The sequence below is a fragment of the Dendropsophus ebraccatus genome, chromosome 9, assembly GCF_027789765.1.
Source record: "Dendropsophus ebraccatus isolate aDenEbr1 chromosome 9, aDenEbr1.pat, whole genome shotgun sequence".
Taxonomy (NCBI): domain Eukaryota; kingdom Metazoa; phylum Chordata; class Amphibia; order Anura; family Hylidae; genus Dendropsophus; species Dendropsophus ebraccatus.
The window spans coordinates 111,092,968-111,107,573 of NC_091462.1; positions in this window are offsets into that span (position 1 = coordinate 111,092,968).

Sequence of the window (14,606 nt, forward strand, 5' to 3'; positions counted from 1 at the left end):
TGATGTAGTAGTGATAAAGTTTCACCACAGGTTGTCGCTATTGTAAGTACATGTACTTGTATTGTTTGCTTATATGTCACATGGATCTGTGGACCTATGAGAGTACCTCCTTCTTCTGTCCTATCATCTCTTTCTTTACTTCTTCTTTATGCACCCTTCACCCATTCACAGCGCACCTTGTAGGAAGCTGTAGATAGGAAGTCACGTGGGTAGAGGAAGTGTGTGGTTTTTTGGATATTGGACTTTGTAGGGGAAGGACGCAAGCTACCCTTGAGTGGTTCGTTTGGGCCCTGGCCCTCTGCCAGGTCCCCAGCCTTAGTATGCAGTCTTAGTCGAGTTCCTGTACAGTGAGGAAGCAAGACAAAACGCACCTGACAGATTCTCCTCAAGTTACTCTACTCAGCACTATGCAATGTTAGATCCTTTACAGGAGAGGACAAGTCAGAGATTATCTCAACCCACGTGGACTAGGAGAGTCACAGTGCAGGACAGTATCCACAACAGCAGAAAGCTAGGAGCTGATCCGGATAGAGCAAAGTTGCTAGAAGCCTATGAACGCTATCTTTCAGCCCGGGTGTGGACAGGGAAACCTTAGCATTCCGCTCATCCCAGGTAACAAGGTCTGGGGCTTGTGTCACCCACTAGGACGGGTGCCCCGACACTGGTAGGGCAATACATGGTTCATTCCGACAAGAGTAGATGCACGGGCACAAGTATTCTCTCTTAAATCTTCTTCTATTTTCTACCTCCAACATCCTGGCAGAGCACAGTACTATTTGGGTTGGGACTCTCACGACATCCTCCTCTCTGTTCTTCTGAATCTTCTTTATACCTCTCAACACGCAACCCAGTAAGCACGACTGTACTACCTCCTACACTCTTATCACAGATCTGGATCCTGAACTAAGCGTCCTATCAAGTATCAAGTACTATCAATGTAAAGCTGTATGTTCTGCTGCATACAAGTACCCCTAGAGTAAACAAGATTTTATTTATGGTAAAGCGACTTTGTGATATATTCACTCCTTGGGACATTTCCCCTTTCTGTGGGTGGCGGTGCCAATAGTCCGGGTGGATCACTACTCCACTCTGGACCAACATGACTACTACCCAAGGGACCCAGCGATAGCCCGGCAGATCACTGACCACCGGGGAACAAGGTATATCGGCCCTTTAAAATAAAAGCGGGTGTGCCACCATACCTGTGTGCCTAACTGGCACTGGCGTCACGACATAACACCCTGGGGTCTGGCTACATCTCGGCCAACCACCATAGAGCTGGCGTCACACTCCACCACCTAGCAAGTGACCCGCCCTACCTCCACCATATCAATGTGGGGGTGGCACACCACACAATAATCACAGGTTTTTCTTCTTATAAGATCTTGTTGTACATATTTTAGAGATTATTTGGAGGTATATAGCATTTAAAGCCAATTTAAAAAAAAACATAGTTTACTAATAGAGGAATTTATCATCCCTGCACCCAGCAAACATAGACAAAAAGCTGGTTTGCCAAAAATCGGAGAAGATGCACGCGCTGCTCGCCTGATGGGCCGACAGAGAGAAACGGCAAGGGAAGGTGGAGGCAGTGGCGTAGCTACCATAAAGGCAGGGTAGGCAGTTGCTATGGGGCCGTGCAGGAGGGGGGCCCGGGGATAAGGTAAGAACATGTGTCCTTCTGCTTAACCCCTTATGTACTGCAGTGTGTAAGTGACCCAATGTTTACTTACATGCTTTACCACAAAGAAAGGGTTAATAAGCAGAAGACAGAGATCTCTGCTTCACTGCACTGATAACCTCTGACCTCTGTTCTCTAGCTGCAAAGTAGGAAAGGAAAATGTGCAGAGCTCTGTGCAGTAGAGGTCAGTAGTTATCAGTGCACCAGCAGTAAAGCAAAAAAAAAAAAAAAAAAAAAATATATATATATATATATATATATATATATATATATATATACAGTGCCTACAAGTAGTATTCAACCCCCTGCAGATTTAAGCAGGTTTGATAAGTTGCAAATAAGTTAGAGCCTTCAAACTTCAAACAAGAGCAGGATTTATTAACAGATGCCTAAATATTACAAATCAAGAAGTTACGTTGCTCAGTTAAATTATAATAAATTTTAAACATAAAAGTGTGGGTCAATTATTATTCAACCCCTAGGTTTAATATTTTGTGGAAAAACCCTTGTTTGCAATTACAGCAAATAATCGACTTTTATAAGACCTGATCAGGCCGGCACAGGTCTCTGGGGTTATCTTGGCCCACTCCTCCATGCAGATCTTCTCCAAGTTATCTAGTTTCTTTGGGTGTCTCATGTGGACTTTAATCTTGAGCGCCTTCCACAAGTTTTCAATTGGGTTAAGGTCAGGAGACTGACTAGGCCACTGCAACCTGCACCTTGATTTTTTCCCTCTTGAACCAGGCCTTGGTTTTCTTGGCTGTGTGCTTTGGGTCGTTGTCTTGTTGGAAGATGAAATGACGACCCATCTTAAGATCCTTGATGGAGGAGCGGAGGTTCTTGGCCAAAATCTCCAGGTAGGCCGTGCTATCCATCTTCCCATGGATGCGGGCCAGATGGCCAGGCCCCTTGGCTGAGAAGCAGCCCCACAGCATGATGCTTCCACCACCATGCTTGACTGTAGGGATGGTACTCTTGGGGTTGTATGCAGTGCCATCCAGTCGCTAAACGTCACGTGTGTGGTTGGCACCAAAGATCTCGATCTTGGTCTCATCAGACCTGAGAACCTTGAACCAGTCTGTCTCAGAGTCCTCCAAGTGATCATAAGCAAACTGTAGACGAGCCTTGACATGACGCTTTGAAAGTAAAGGTACCTTACGGGCTCGTCTGGAATGGAGACCATTGCGGTGGAGTACGTTACTTATGGTATTGACTGAAACCTATGTCCCCACTGCCATGAGATCTTCCCGGAGCTCCTTCCTTGTTGTCCTTGGGTCAGCCTTGACTCTTCGGACAAGCCTGGCCTCGGCACGGGAGGAAACTTTCAAAGGCTGTCCAGGCCGTTGAAGGCTAACAATAGTTCCATACAGGCCCGCTTCTGCCATGAGGCGGAATGAGTATTCCGCCTCAGGCGGCAGATTCTGCGCTCCTGCAGGGGGCGGCAGACAGCAGCCCTGCAGCCGCTTGCCTGTCCTGTCATCAGCGCTCACCACTGTACCCCGCCGGGCTCCCGCGCCGTCAGCCAGCATCTCCCTTTGCCCTTCAGCCTGTGGTGAGTGTCGGCGAGGGCTGCAGTCGGATCGGAGCGCGCGGGGGGGTATTCCTATAAGGGCTGCATTCCCATGTCGAGGAATGCCTATAACCGGAGTCTCCCCCGCCCGGACAGCATCTGATAAGATGCTGAGAGCGGGGGAGAACTGTACTGATACGCGCGATGCTGTAATGAATCAGCCGCGCGTGGTGCTGTCAATAGAGTTCTCCCCCGCTCTCAGCATCTTATCAGATGCTGTCCGGGCGGGGGAGACTCCGGTTACAGGCATTCCTCGACATGAGAATGCAGCCCTTATAGGAATACCCCCCCCCCCCCCGGCGCTCCCGCGCGCACCGATCCGACTGCAGAATGAGTGGGGGGGGGGGGAGGCAGGGGGGGTCGCTAGTGTGGGGCGGCCGCCTGAGGTTTGCCTCAGGCGGCAGAGACCACAGAAACGGCCCTGGTTCCATAAGGCTTCCACTTCCGGATGATGCTCCCAACAGTGGAGACAGGTAGGCCCAACTCCTTGGAAAGGGTTTTGTACCCCTTGCCAGCCTTGTGACCCTCCACGATCTTGTCTCTGATGGCCTTGGAATGCTCCTTTGTCTTTCCCATGTTGACCATGTATGAGTGCTGTTCACAAGTTTGGGGAAAGTCTTAAATAGTCAGAAAATGCGGGAAAAACAGATAATTAATCCAAACATGTGAAGCTCATTGTTCTTTGTGCCTGAACTACTTCTTAAAGGGGTTGTCCGGCGCTAAAAAATTATTCACAGAATAACACACATTACAAAGTTATACAACTTTGTAATGTGTGTTATGTCTGTGAATGGCCCCCTTCCCCGTGTCCCACCACCCCCACCCGTGTACCCGGAAGTGTGGTGCGCTATACTCACATGTCACGTGCTGACCACGGTCTCCGATCCTCAGCAGTGACGTCTTCTTCGGGCGGACGGCGGATCTTCCCGAGAGCCGGCCGCCCTCTGCAGCGTCATCCGAAGCTCAGCCGCGATTGGCTGAGCATAACTGTGCTCAGCCAATCGCAGCTGAGCAGCTGATGACGTGGCCGCGTCATCAGCCGCTCAGCCGCGATTGGCTGAGCACAGTTATGCTCAGCCAATCGCGGCTGAGCTTCGGATGACGCTGCAGAGGGCGGCCGGCACTCGGGAAGATCCGCCGCCCGCCCGAAGAAGACGTCACTGCTGAGGATCGGAGACCGTGGTCGGCACGTGACAGGTATGTATAGCGCACCACACTTCCGGGTACACGGGTGGGGGTGGTGGGACACGGGAAGGGGGCCATTCACAGACATAACATACATTACAAAGTTGTATAACTTTGTAATGTGTGTTATTCTGTGAATAATTTTTTAGCGCCGGACAACCCCTTTAATACTTTAGGGGAACAAAACAGAATTCTGGTGGTTTGAGGGGTTGAATAATAATTGACCCTCTGAATAAACTTTTCTCAATTTTAAAAAACAATAAACAAAGAAATAACATTATTTTTTGCAGCAGTGCATTTCACACTTCCAGGCTGATCTACAGTCCAAATGTCACAATGCCAAGTTAATTCTGAATGTGTAAACCTGCTAAATCTGCAGGGGGTTGAATACTACTTGTAGGCACTGTGTGTGTGTATATATATATATATATATATATATATATATATATATATATAGGCAGTGCTTTGTGTTGTGCGCAGGGGAGGGGGGCCTCTTAAAATATTTTTCTATGGGGCCCCATGAACCCTAGCTACACCCCGGGGAGGAGGCCAGATTTATCACCATTTACACCTGCAGTAAATCATGGCAAAAATCTTCACCACATCCAGAGCTGGGATAGATTTCTGGGCCTCTAAATAAATCCAGTATGGGTCATGGGGGCGGGGATTTAGACCAGTGTACAAATACGCCATTCTTGATAACTCCTCCCCTTACTGTATAGCACAGGTTGTTATAGTTACTGAGGTGTCATATATCTATGTGTGCTATCATGTTGTCTATATTCAATTAAAGGGTTTTTCAGGGCTTAGAACAACATGGCTGCTTTCATACAGAAATATCACCGCTCTTGACCTCAGTTTGTGTGTGTGGTACTGTAGCTCAGTTTCATTGAATCAATGGAGCTGAATTGTAATACCACACACAGCCTGAGGACAGAGGTGGTGCAGGTTTTTTTAATCCCAGATAACTCTTAAGACAATGATTTTACAAAGTGATTTTTATTTTATTTTTTTTTCTGTTGTGTACTTAGCTCCATCCATACTGCTGTTAAAAGAGTATTCCAGTATTCTGTTTCTCGCCAGCAGGGCCAACGTCAGCACAGAGCTTACCCGGGCAAGTGCCGGGGCCCCAGCGCCTCCAGGGGCCAAGAGAGGGAGAGGGGCCAGTGTTCTGATGTTAGGCCTGGTCACTGTAGTGCAGGGTGAGAGCTGAAAATCAGAAGACAGAGAGGGAGCAGGACCTACAGAGAGAGAGGGATGAAGGACCTGATCACATGACCAAAGGGTCCTTAATACTTACTACAGTGTGGAGAGCAGCCAGAGGAAGAGGGAGGAAAATGAGCTGTAAGTGCTGTGTGTGTGTGTGTGTCAGTCAGTAATGTGTGTATCAGCCAGTAAGTGTGTGTGTGTCATTTAGTAATGTGCATGCGCATCAGTAATGTCTGTGTGTGTGTGTGTGTCAGTCAGTAATATGTGAGTGTCAGGTAGTAATGTGTTTGTCATTTAGTAATGTGTGTGTGTGTGTGTCAGTCAGTCAGTCAGTCAGTAATGTGTGTATCAGTCAGTAATGTGTATGTGTCATTTAGTAATGGGTGTGTCATTTTACAGGGGCGGATTAACTTTACCATAGGCCCTGGGCTGTTCACCAAGCCTGGGCCCCTCACCCCACTGTAACTATGGCAACACTAGCGTGGTGTTCATAATACAGGATAGATAATGTCATGATGCCCTGAAAAAAAGTGCTGCAAAAAAGCAGTGATTTTTTGCAAATAATGCCAAAACTATTGCCAGGAGACAATACACCACTAAAAGTATAAGTCTTTTTGGGTGGTCATGGGCCCCGGGCTACCGAACGAAATGGACCTATTATAATCTGCTACTGGTCATTTAGTAATGTGTGTGTCAGTAAGTGTGTGTGTGTCGTTTAGTAATGTGTGTGTGCGTGTGTGTGTGTGTGTGTCAGTAATGTGTGTGTCAGTCAGTAATATGTGTGTGTCATTTAGTAATGTGTGTGTGTCAGTCAGTAATGTGTGTGTCAGTCAGTAATTTGTGTGTATATATAAGTGGTGTCTCAAGTGATTGTGCATAGTGGATGGAAGGATGAGGGGGGCCACTGAGGTTTTGTCACCCAAGGGCCCGCAAAAACCTGGAGCTGGCCCTGGTCACCAGCATGCTCCTATCATTGCTTCTGCTCCATTTTGTAGATCCCAAAACTAACTCTGATAATCTTCATTTCCTCCTCGCTCACTATGGTGGTGAGAACCCCATGATACTCAGTGCCTTGCCTGCTGTGGCATCTGCAGTGTGCCAGGCCCCTTACGGCCATATTACATGGCCCGATCACCATGCTAGATCAGGGCTCGTTTACTATTACATGGCTCAACTATTGTGCATCAAGGGCTGTATATATATATATATATATATATATATATATATATATATATAATCATTAGCGATGTCTGTGCAGCCCTTGTCTTTAGTGTAAAATAATAAAGTTTATACATTACCTGCCCTGCCCGCATTCCCTGTAAGGCTAAATACTAAAGGTCATATCACTCTACAGTAATCATTAACACGGCTACAGTCTATATACAGCTCTTCAATATATGCCGGTGTATATGGAAATTACATATAGGATTGTTCTTATGTGTTGCTTATATGTTTTTATGTCCAGTTGGCCGGTTGGGGGGGCAGGGTTTCCATCATGTCCCCCCTTTCCCTTCTTCCCCATGTAACATGGGCTGTGGAGTTAGTTTTGGCTGGAGTCGGAGTTGGATTTGGAAAAAATGTGCCGACTCCGACTCCAGCTTTAAAAAAATCTTTTGATATGAATTTTATAAGTTTTGCTAATCAATATATTTTATGGGCAACATTCTAATGGGACACTTGCCCTATTAGATAAGGGTGGTCGGGGTAATATATCAGTAATACAGCACTGGCCCTATTAGATAAGGGTGGTCGGGGAAAAGTTGTCGGTCACTATTTGGCAGTTTGTTTCTGAGCTGGAAGAGTCCATTGTGTGGGGGGAGATCTGTGCTGGTCTCTTCCAGGATGCTGGATGATTGTATATGAGCAGCAGTGTAATATGGAGATATCCTGTGTAATATAGAGGAGGAGAAGCCGTAAGTAGTGTAGTAGTAACCACTGTCCTCAGTGTGGTGTTTTCTCTCTGACAGAAGATTGTGTGTTTTTCTTCAGTGTTCTATCACTGCAGTTGTGTGTGTGTTTGTGTGTGTGTGTGTGTGTGCTATTGCTGCAGCAGGCTGTGTGTGTGTGCTATGGATGCAGCAGGCTGTGTGTGTTTGTGTGCGCGCGCTATGGCAGCAGAAGGCTGTGTATGTGTGTGTGATATAGCTGCAGCAGGCTGTGTGTGTGCTATGGCTGCAGCAGGCTGTGTGTGTGTGTGTGTGTGTGTGCTATGGCTGCAGCAGGCTGTGAGTGTGTATGCTATGGCTGCAGTAGGCTGTGTGTGTGTGTGTGTGTGTGTGCGCACTATGGCTGCAGCAGGCTGTGTGTGTGTGTGTGTGTGCTATGGCTGCAGCAGGCAGTGTGTGTGTGTATGCTATGGCTGCAGCAGGCTGTGTGTGTGTATGATATGGCTGCGGCAGGCTGTGTGTGTTATGGGTGCAGCAGGCTGTGTATGTATGCTATGGCTCCAGCAGGCTGTGTGTGTGTGTGTGTGTGTGCGTGCGTTATGGCTGCAGCAGGCTGTATGTGTATGATATGGCTGCAGCAGGCTGTGTGTGTGCTACGGCTGCAGAAGGCTGTGTGTGTGTGTGTGTGCTATGGCTGCAGCAGGCTGTGTGTGTGTGTGCTATGGTTGCAGCAGGCTGTGAGTGTGTATGCTAGGGCTGCAGTAGGCTGTGTGTGTATGCTATGGCTGCAGCAGGCTGTGTGTGTGTGTGCTATGGCTGTAGCAGGCAGTGTTTGTGTGCTATGGCTGCAGCAGGCTGTGTGTGTATGCTATGGCTGCAGCAGGCTGTGTGTGTGTGTGTGCGTTATGGCTGCAGCAGGCTTTGCAAGTATGCTATGACTCCAGCAGGCTGTGTGTGCGTGTGTGCGTTATGGCTGCAGCAGGCTGTATGTGTATGATATGGCTGCAGCAGGTGAGTATGCTGTGGCGTAGCGACCACGGTCGCAGCGGTCACCGCCGCGACCGGGCCGCTGCCAAGGGGGGGGCCCGCGAGGCCCCCCCCCTTGCCACCGCACTGCCTCCCTTCGACTCCCTCTTGTGACCGCAAGCAAGTGGCTGGCCCCCGGCTGCCGTGCGGCTTTCCGGCTCTGTCCCAGTCCCGATGGCACTTCTGGCACAGAGAGCGACTATAACAAGCGCCCGCTGTGCCGAAAGTAACATCCCTGGCGCACACAGAGCTCAGTATGTGCTGGCGGGGACGGGACAGAGTCGGGGAGCTGCACATCAGCTGGGGACCGGACTGCAGAAGAGAAGATCCACGGCGGGGGAGTGAGTTGTCAAGTGAGTTGTGTGCTGTTTTTTTTTTTCAACAAAAGGGGGCTAACATGGATGTGCAGCAAAAGGGGGTTAACATGGTCGACAACAAAAGGGCGCTAACATGAGGGGGCAGCAAGAGGGGGCTAGCATGGGGGAGAGGGGCAGCAAAAGGGGGCTGACATGGGGGGACAGCAAAAGGGGGCTAACATTGGGGGGCAGCAAAAGGGGGCTAACATTGGGGGGCAGCAAAAGGGGGCTAACATTGGGGGGACAGCAAAAGGGGGCTAACATGGGGAGGCAGCAAAAGGGGGCTAACATGGGGGGCAGCAAAAGGGGGGTAACATGGGGCAGCAAAAGGGGGCTAACATGGGGGACAACATAAGGGGCTAACATGGGGGAGGGGCAGCAAAAGGGGGCTAACATGGGGGAGAGGGGCAGCAAAAGGGGACAATATAAGGAGGCTAACATGGGGGAAAACATAAGGGGGCTAACATGGGGAAAACATAGGGGGATAACATGGGGGGCAACAAAAGGGGGATAACATGGGGGCATCTATAAGGGGGATAACAGGGGGGCATCTATTAGGGGGACAACACAGCGGGGTCATCTATAAGGGGGATAACATGGGGACATCTATAAGGGGGAAACATTGGGGGCCATCTATAAGGGGGACTACACGGAGGGGGGGGGGAGCGTATACAATGGGGCATGTACTATATTGGACCACACAGAGGAATGCATGTACTATAGTGGGATCACATAGTGTCAGGGCTACCCACTAAATGAGGGTGTAAAGGGGCCAATACAGATGTGCAGTTTGTAGAGAGATGAGGATAGTGACAGAGTGAGGAGCCTTATATGTTTGTCTGGCAGATTCTGTGGATTCGTGGCTTGGAGATGTTCTCATAACGGCCCAGGACAGAAGAAGAAGAACTCCGATCCCCGGTGAGTCACTGGATATGACTGCACTGTAATGTATATGGTGTACAGAGCCTGTGTAGAGCTGGGGCTACCTCTATATGACTGGATGCAGTGATAGTGAGCTGTGTACAGTGGATTATTTAGTAGCAGTGGTGGTGTTAGTCAGTATGTGGTGGTATTAGTCAGTAGCAGCGGTGGTGTTAGTCAGTATGCGGTAGTAATATTTGTTACTTGTAATCTGGTACAGTGTTTTATTGGATTTAGTATACTGGATAACAATATGGTGGTGATGATAATATTTGCCCCTTGTGTACTGGTATTATTGGCAATATTGGTCTCAGTATACAGGATTTGGTTAGTAACAGTATGGCGGTAATATGTATGGTGATAATATTTCCTATATACTAGTATTATTGGTAATATCTTGAGATATACCATAAGGATCGCTTGGTCGAGAAAGGGGGGCCCCAAGTTGACCTCTTGCACCAGGGCCCCTGTGTGTATGTATGCTATGGCTTCAGCAGGCTGTGTGTGTGTTTGCTATGGCTCCAGCAGGCTGTGCATGTGCTATGGCTGCAGCAGGCTGTGTGTGTATGCTATGGCTGCAGCAGGCTGTGTCTGTGTATGCTATGGCTGCAGCAGGCTGTGTCTGTGTGTGTGCTATGGCTGCAGCAGGCTGTGTGTATGTGTGCTATAGCTGCAGCAGGCTATGTGTGTGCTATGGCTGCAGCAGGCTGTGTATGTGTCTGCTATGGCTGCAGTAGGCTGTGCGTGTGAATGTGTGTGAGTGCGTGTGCTATTGCTGCAGCAGGCTGTGTGTATGTGTGCTATAGCTGCAGCAGGCTGTGTGTGCGCTATGGCTGCAGCAGACTGTGTGTGTGTGAGAGAGAGAGAGAGAGGCAGAAAATAGAGGGGTATTCTGGGCAACAGGGAAAAATCCAGGGGGACAGGGGGTGGTTGGTTCACCCGTCTCCATGCCCCCACAGTGCAACGAGCAATGTGCTACCAATCCTGTGATGTTATGACCCCAGTCAATTAGTGAGTGAGGTGGGGCACAGCTGTAGTCACTGACTGGCTGAGCGGGTAGTTCTTATGGGTCCGCAATGATTCAGGAGAGTGGACACTGACAGAGAGCTGATTCCTCTGGGCCTATGGCTGACCCCTCTATATCACTATGTCTGACACCTATATCACTATGTGTGACTTCTCTATATCACTATGTGTGACCCCTCTCTATATCACTATGTGTGACCCCTCTCTATATCACTATGTGTGACCCCTCTCTATATCACTATGTGTGACACCTATATCACTATGTGTGACCTCCTGTATATCACTATGTGTGACCCCTCTCTATATCACTATGGCTGACCCCTCTCTATATCACTATGTGTGACACCTATATCACTATGTGTGACCCCCTGTATATCACTATGTGTGACACCTATATCACTATGTGTGACCCCCTGTATATCACTATGGCTGACCCCCCTAGATTACAGATATCTGGCAGTGTTAGCAGTGTTTCTTTGTGTATGGTGAATATTAGTTAGAAACATAGAAGACTGTCAGCAGGAAAAGACCACCTGCTCCATCTAGTCTAGTTCTGAGTTGTTCAGGACATGGAGGCTGGAGACTGGCTGCATCCACTGCACACACATGAGAAGCTGCTTTATATTGTTCCTTATTCCCTCAGAAGTCGCCCCAGGATCATGTAGGACATTAGGGAGAAGCTGCTGAGCCAGTGTGATAAATAACTCCCCTGGTATATGACCGGCCATTTATGAAGGAGCAGGAGTTGGTGTCTGAGTTGGTCCTGATGAAATTCAGGAGTCGGAGTCGGAGCTGCGGCTTACCAACTCCACAGCCCTGTATGTAACATATATAAAGGTTTCCATCATGTTTTATGCCTCACACCCTCCACCATTTTTCTAGCCCTTCTTTGGACTCCTTCTATTCTATCAGTATCTTTCTGTAGATGAGGTCTCCAGAACTGGACACAGTATTTCAGATGTGATGTCACTAGAGCTGTATACAGCGGGATCACAATCTCCTCTGCCTACTGGTTATACTTCTAGCTATACAGTCCAACATACCAATATATATATATATATATATATATATATATATATATATATATATATATATACAGCCCAGTATACTATTATATATATATACAGCCCAGCATACCATTATATATTCACTTAGAAAGGATACAGGCCGGCACAGCAGGTAATCCCCCTAGGAGCTAGATTTGTGCATCCACCTGGGTATCCGCTAATTTCAGTGGAGTGGAGTGGAGGTAAATAATCTGCTAGATGGGGTGCTTAGCCGTGATATTAGCAATGTCCATCATAATTCTTAATAAGAAAATAAGGCGGCACTCACCATCATACTTGTGCAGAACTTCGTGCTTATTTATTGTGGTAAAAACACAATATAATCATGTCAGCAGGTAAGACGCCACTCGGCAATGATGTTCACAGCTGACAGCTGTTTCGCGTTATGCAACGCTTCTCCAGACCCGCCCTTTTCTGGTTACGTCACTACCTATATACCTTCCGACTCCTCCTCGTGACGCAATCAGAAAAGGGTTTACAAAGTGAAAAGTGATTTAAAAACAAAACAACATCTATGTCATGTCTTAGCAAGGATACATTTTACAAAAATACACTTAGACCTACTCTGTCATTCAGCCCTAGGTTCCCCTGGGCGTCTGTTTTCAAAATCCATCGAGCCTCCGCCCGCATTAAACGTCTTCGTCTATCTGGCCCCGTCTTCACTCATTCCAACCCACAGAAGGTAAGTACATTAGGGTTACCTCTATGTTCCTCATATTCATGATACCATTATATACAGCCCAGTATACCATTAGCTTTCCCTACCATCTGGCTGCACTGGTGACTCATTGACGGGTGTCAGAAATCACTTCCCCTAAATCCTTCTCTTCTGAAGTCTTGGCTAACACAGAACTGCTGATATGATACATGCATAGAGGATTCCTCCTCCCCAAGTGCATTATTTTACATTTACATTAAACTACAGTTCAGAAAGTTAGGAAGAAGATGCTGATACAGCGATGAAGGTGATTTGTCATACAGTACAGCACTATCATAGTTCAATGCAAAGTTATATCAAGTTTTACTTTATTGCCAGTAAAATACATCACAATGAAGAGATTTCTGCCAAGTATTGGGCTCCTTACTAGATGCCTAGTGGTAGATGGGAAAAACTGCCCTCTACCTGTAATATGGGTAATGACGACAACAGTAAAATACCAGTGCGGTACTATATGATTAGAAGTATGGTGAGATGATTTGTCTTTGTCAACCAATGATGTGGTGACCCCCGAATGATGTTGTAGCGGTGGGACGGCCGGTCACTTGCTAGGTGGAAGTGTGACGCCACTTCTTGTGGTGGATGGCTCAGTTGATAACGTTCACTGGGTTTACTACGTGTAAATGTGCAGCGGGTAATACATCGGATCTTGATATACACTTGATACAGTTCCAATAAATACACAAACATAGAACCACCAGATCTGTGTGATAAGTGCTGAGTAGGATGTAGTAGAGGTGATAAGGTTGTACTGAGGTAATGTAGTAAAGAGGAGGGTGCCAAAGTAGTAATGTGCTCTGCCGGGAGGTTGGAGTGTATAGTTGTAGAAGAGAATACTTGTAGAAGAAGAAGAAGAAGACAACCTGTGCCCATGTATTGACCTTTCCTATAGTCTTCACACGACCTTGTCTGAACCGTACTAATGGGTGACACAGGCCCCAGACCTTGTTACCTGGGATGAGCAGAGTGCTGATGGTTTCCTGGCTGACACTCGCGCTATGTGAGTTCATCAACTCTCAGTAACTTTGCTCCACCCGAATCAGTTCCTAGCTCTTGGCTAGTCCTTGGCTAGTCCTCTCTTTAAGGGTCTAGCACTGCATCACACAGCGTGGGGGTGCTTCAAGAAAGAAGTTTGTAAGAAGGGTCTGTCCTGCGTCCTACCCATGCGTGGTACTGACTAAGACTAAGACTTGTCTGTAGAGGGCCAGGGCCCAGGTAGGACCACTGTGGAGAGCTATCTGAGCTGTGTCCTTTCTCCAACGAAGCTCAACTAAGACTCCTCCTTCACCCAAGGGACTAACTTCCTAACCAGCGTGTAAGGTGCGCTGTGGTTGAGTGGAAAGAGTGCAACAGAAGAGTAGAAAGGAAAGAGGTAATAGGACAGAAGAAAGGAAAGATCCTACTGGTTCACAGAATCTGGTACACACAAATACAATAACCCTTTGAGACACTTCAGCTGTGCAGCTTCCATACTTCAGTTATACAATACAGCGACATCTAGTGGTCATCTTTTAGTAATACTTCAGCTGTAATAAGACCACAAAAAGTACGGACTTTTACAAAGGGTGTGAATGGTAGCAACATCCCTAGTTGGACACCACAATAAAATCTCTAAAAATGTTAGTACAGTGGTGCCTTGGATTACGAGCATAATTAGTTCAGTGACGGCGCTTTTAATCCAAATCCACTCTTACACCAAAGCAGATTTTCCCATAAGAATTCATTGAAATGCAGACAATTGGTTCCACACCCCAAAAAGTATTGTTTTTTTATATTCTGAATAACATGTAAGACAAATGAAACAAAGATTTAGAAGCAGCTGAATATGTGCAGTTACTGTACAGTATAGCAATCTGCATGTGATGTATAATGTATAGTAAGTGCATAAGAAAAGCAGCAGTTTGTAGATACAGGATGGAGCTGCAGATCCCCATAATGCAGTAGCGTAGTACAGCCTAGAA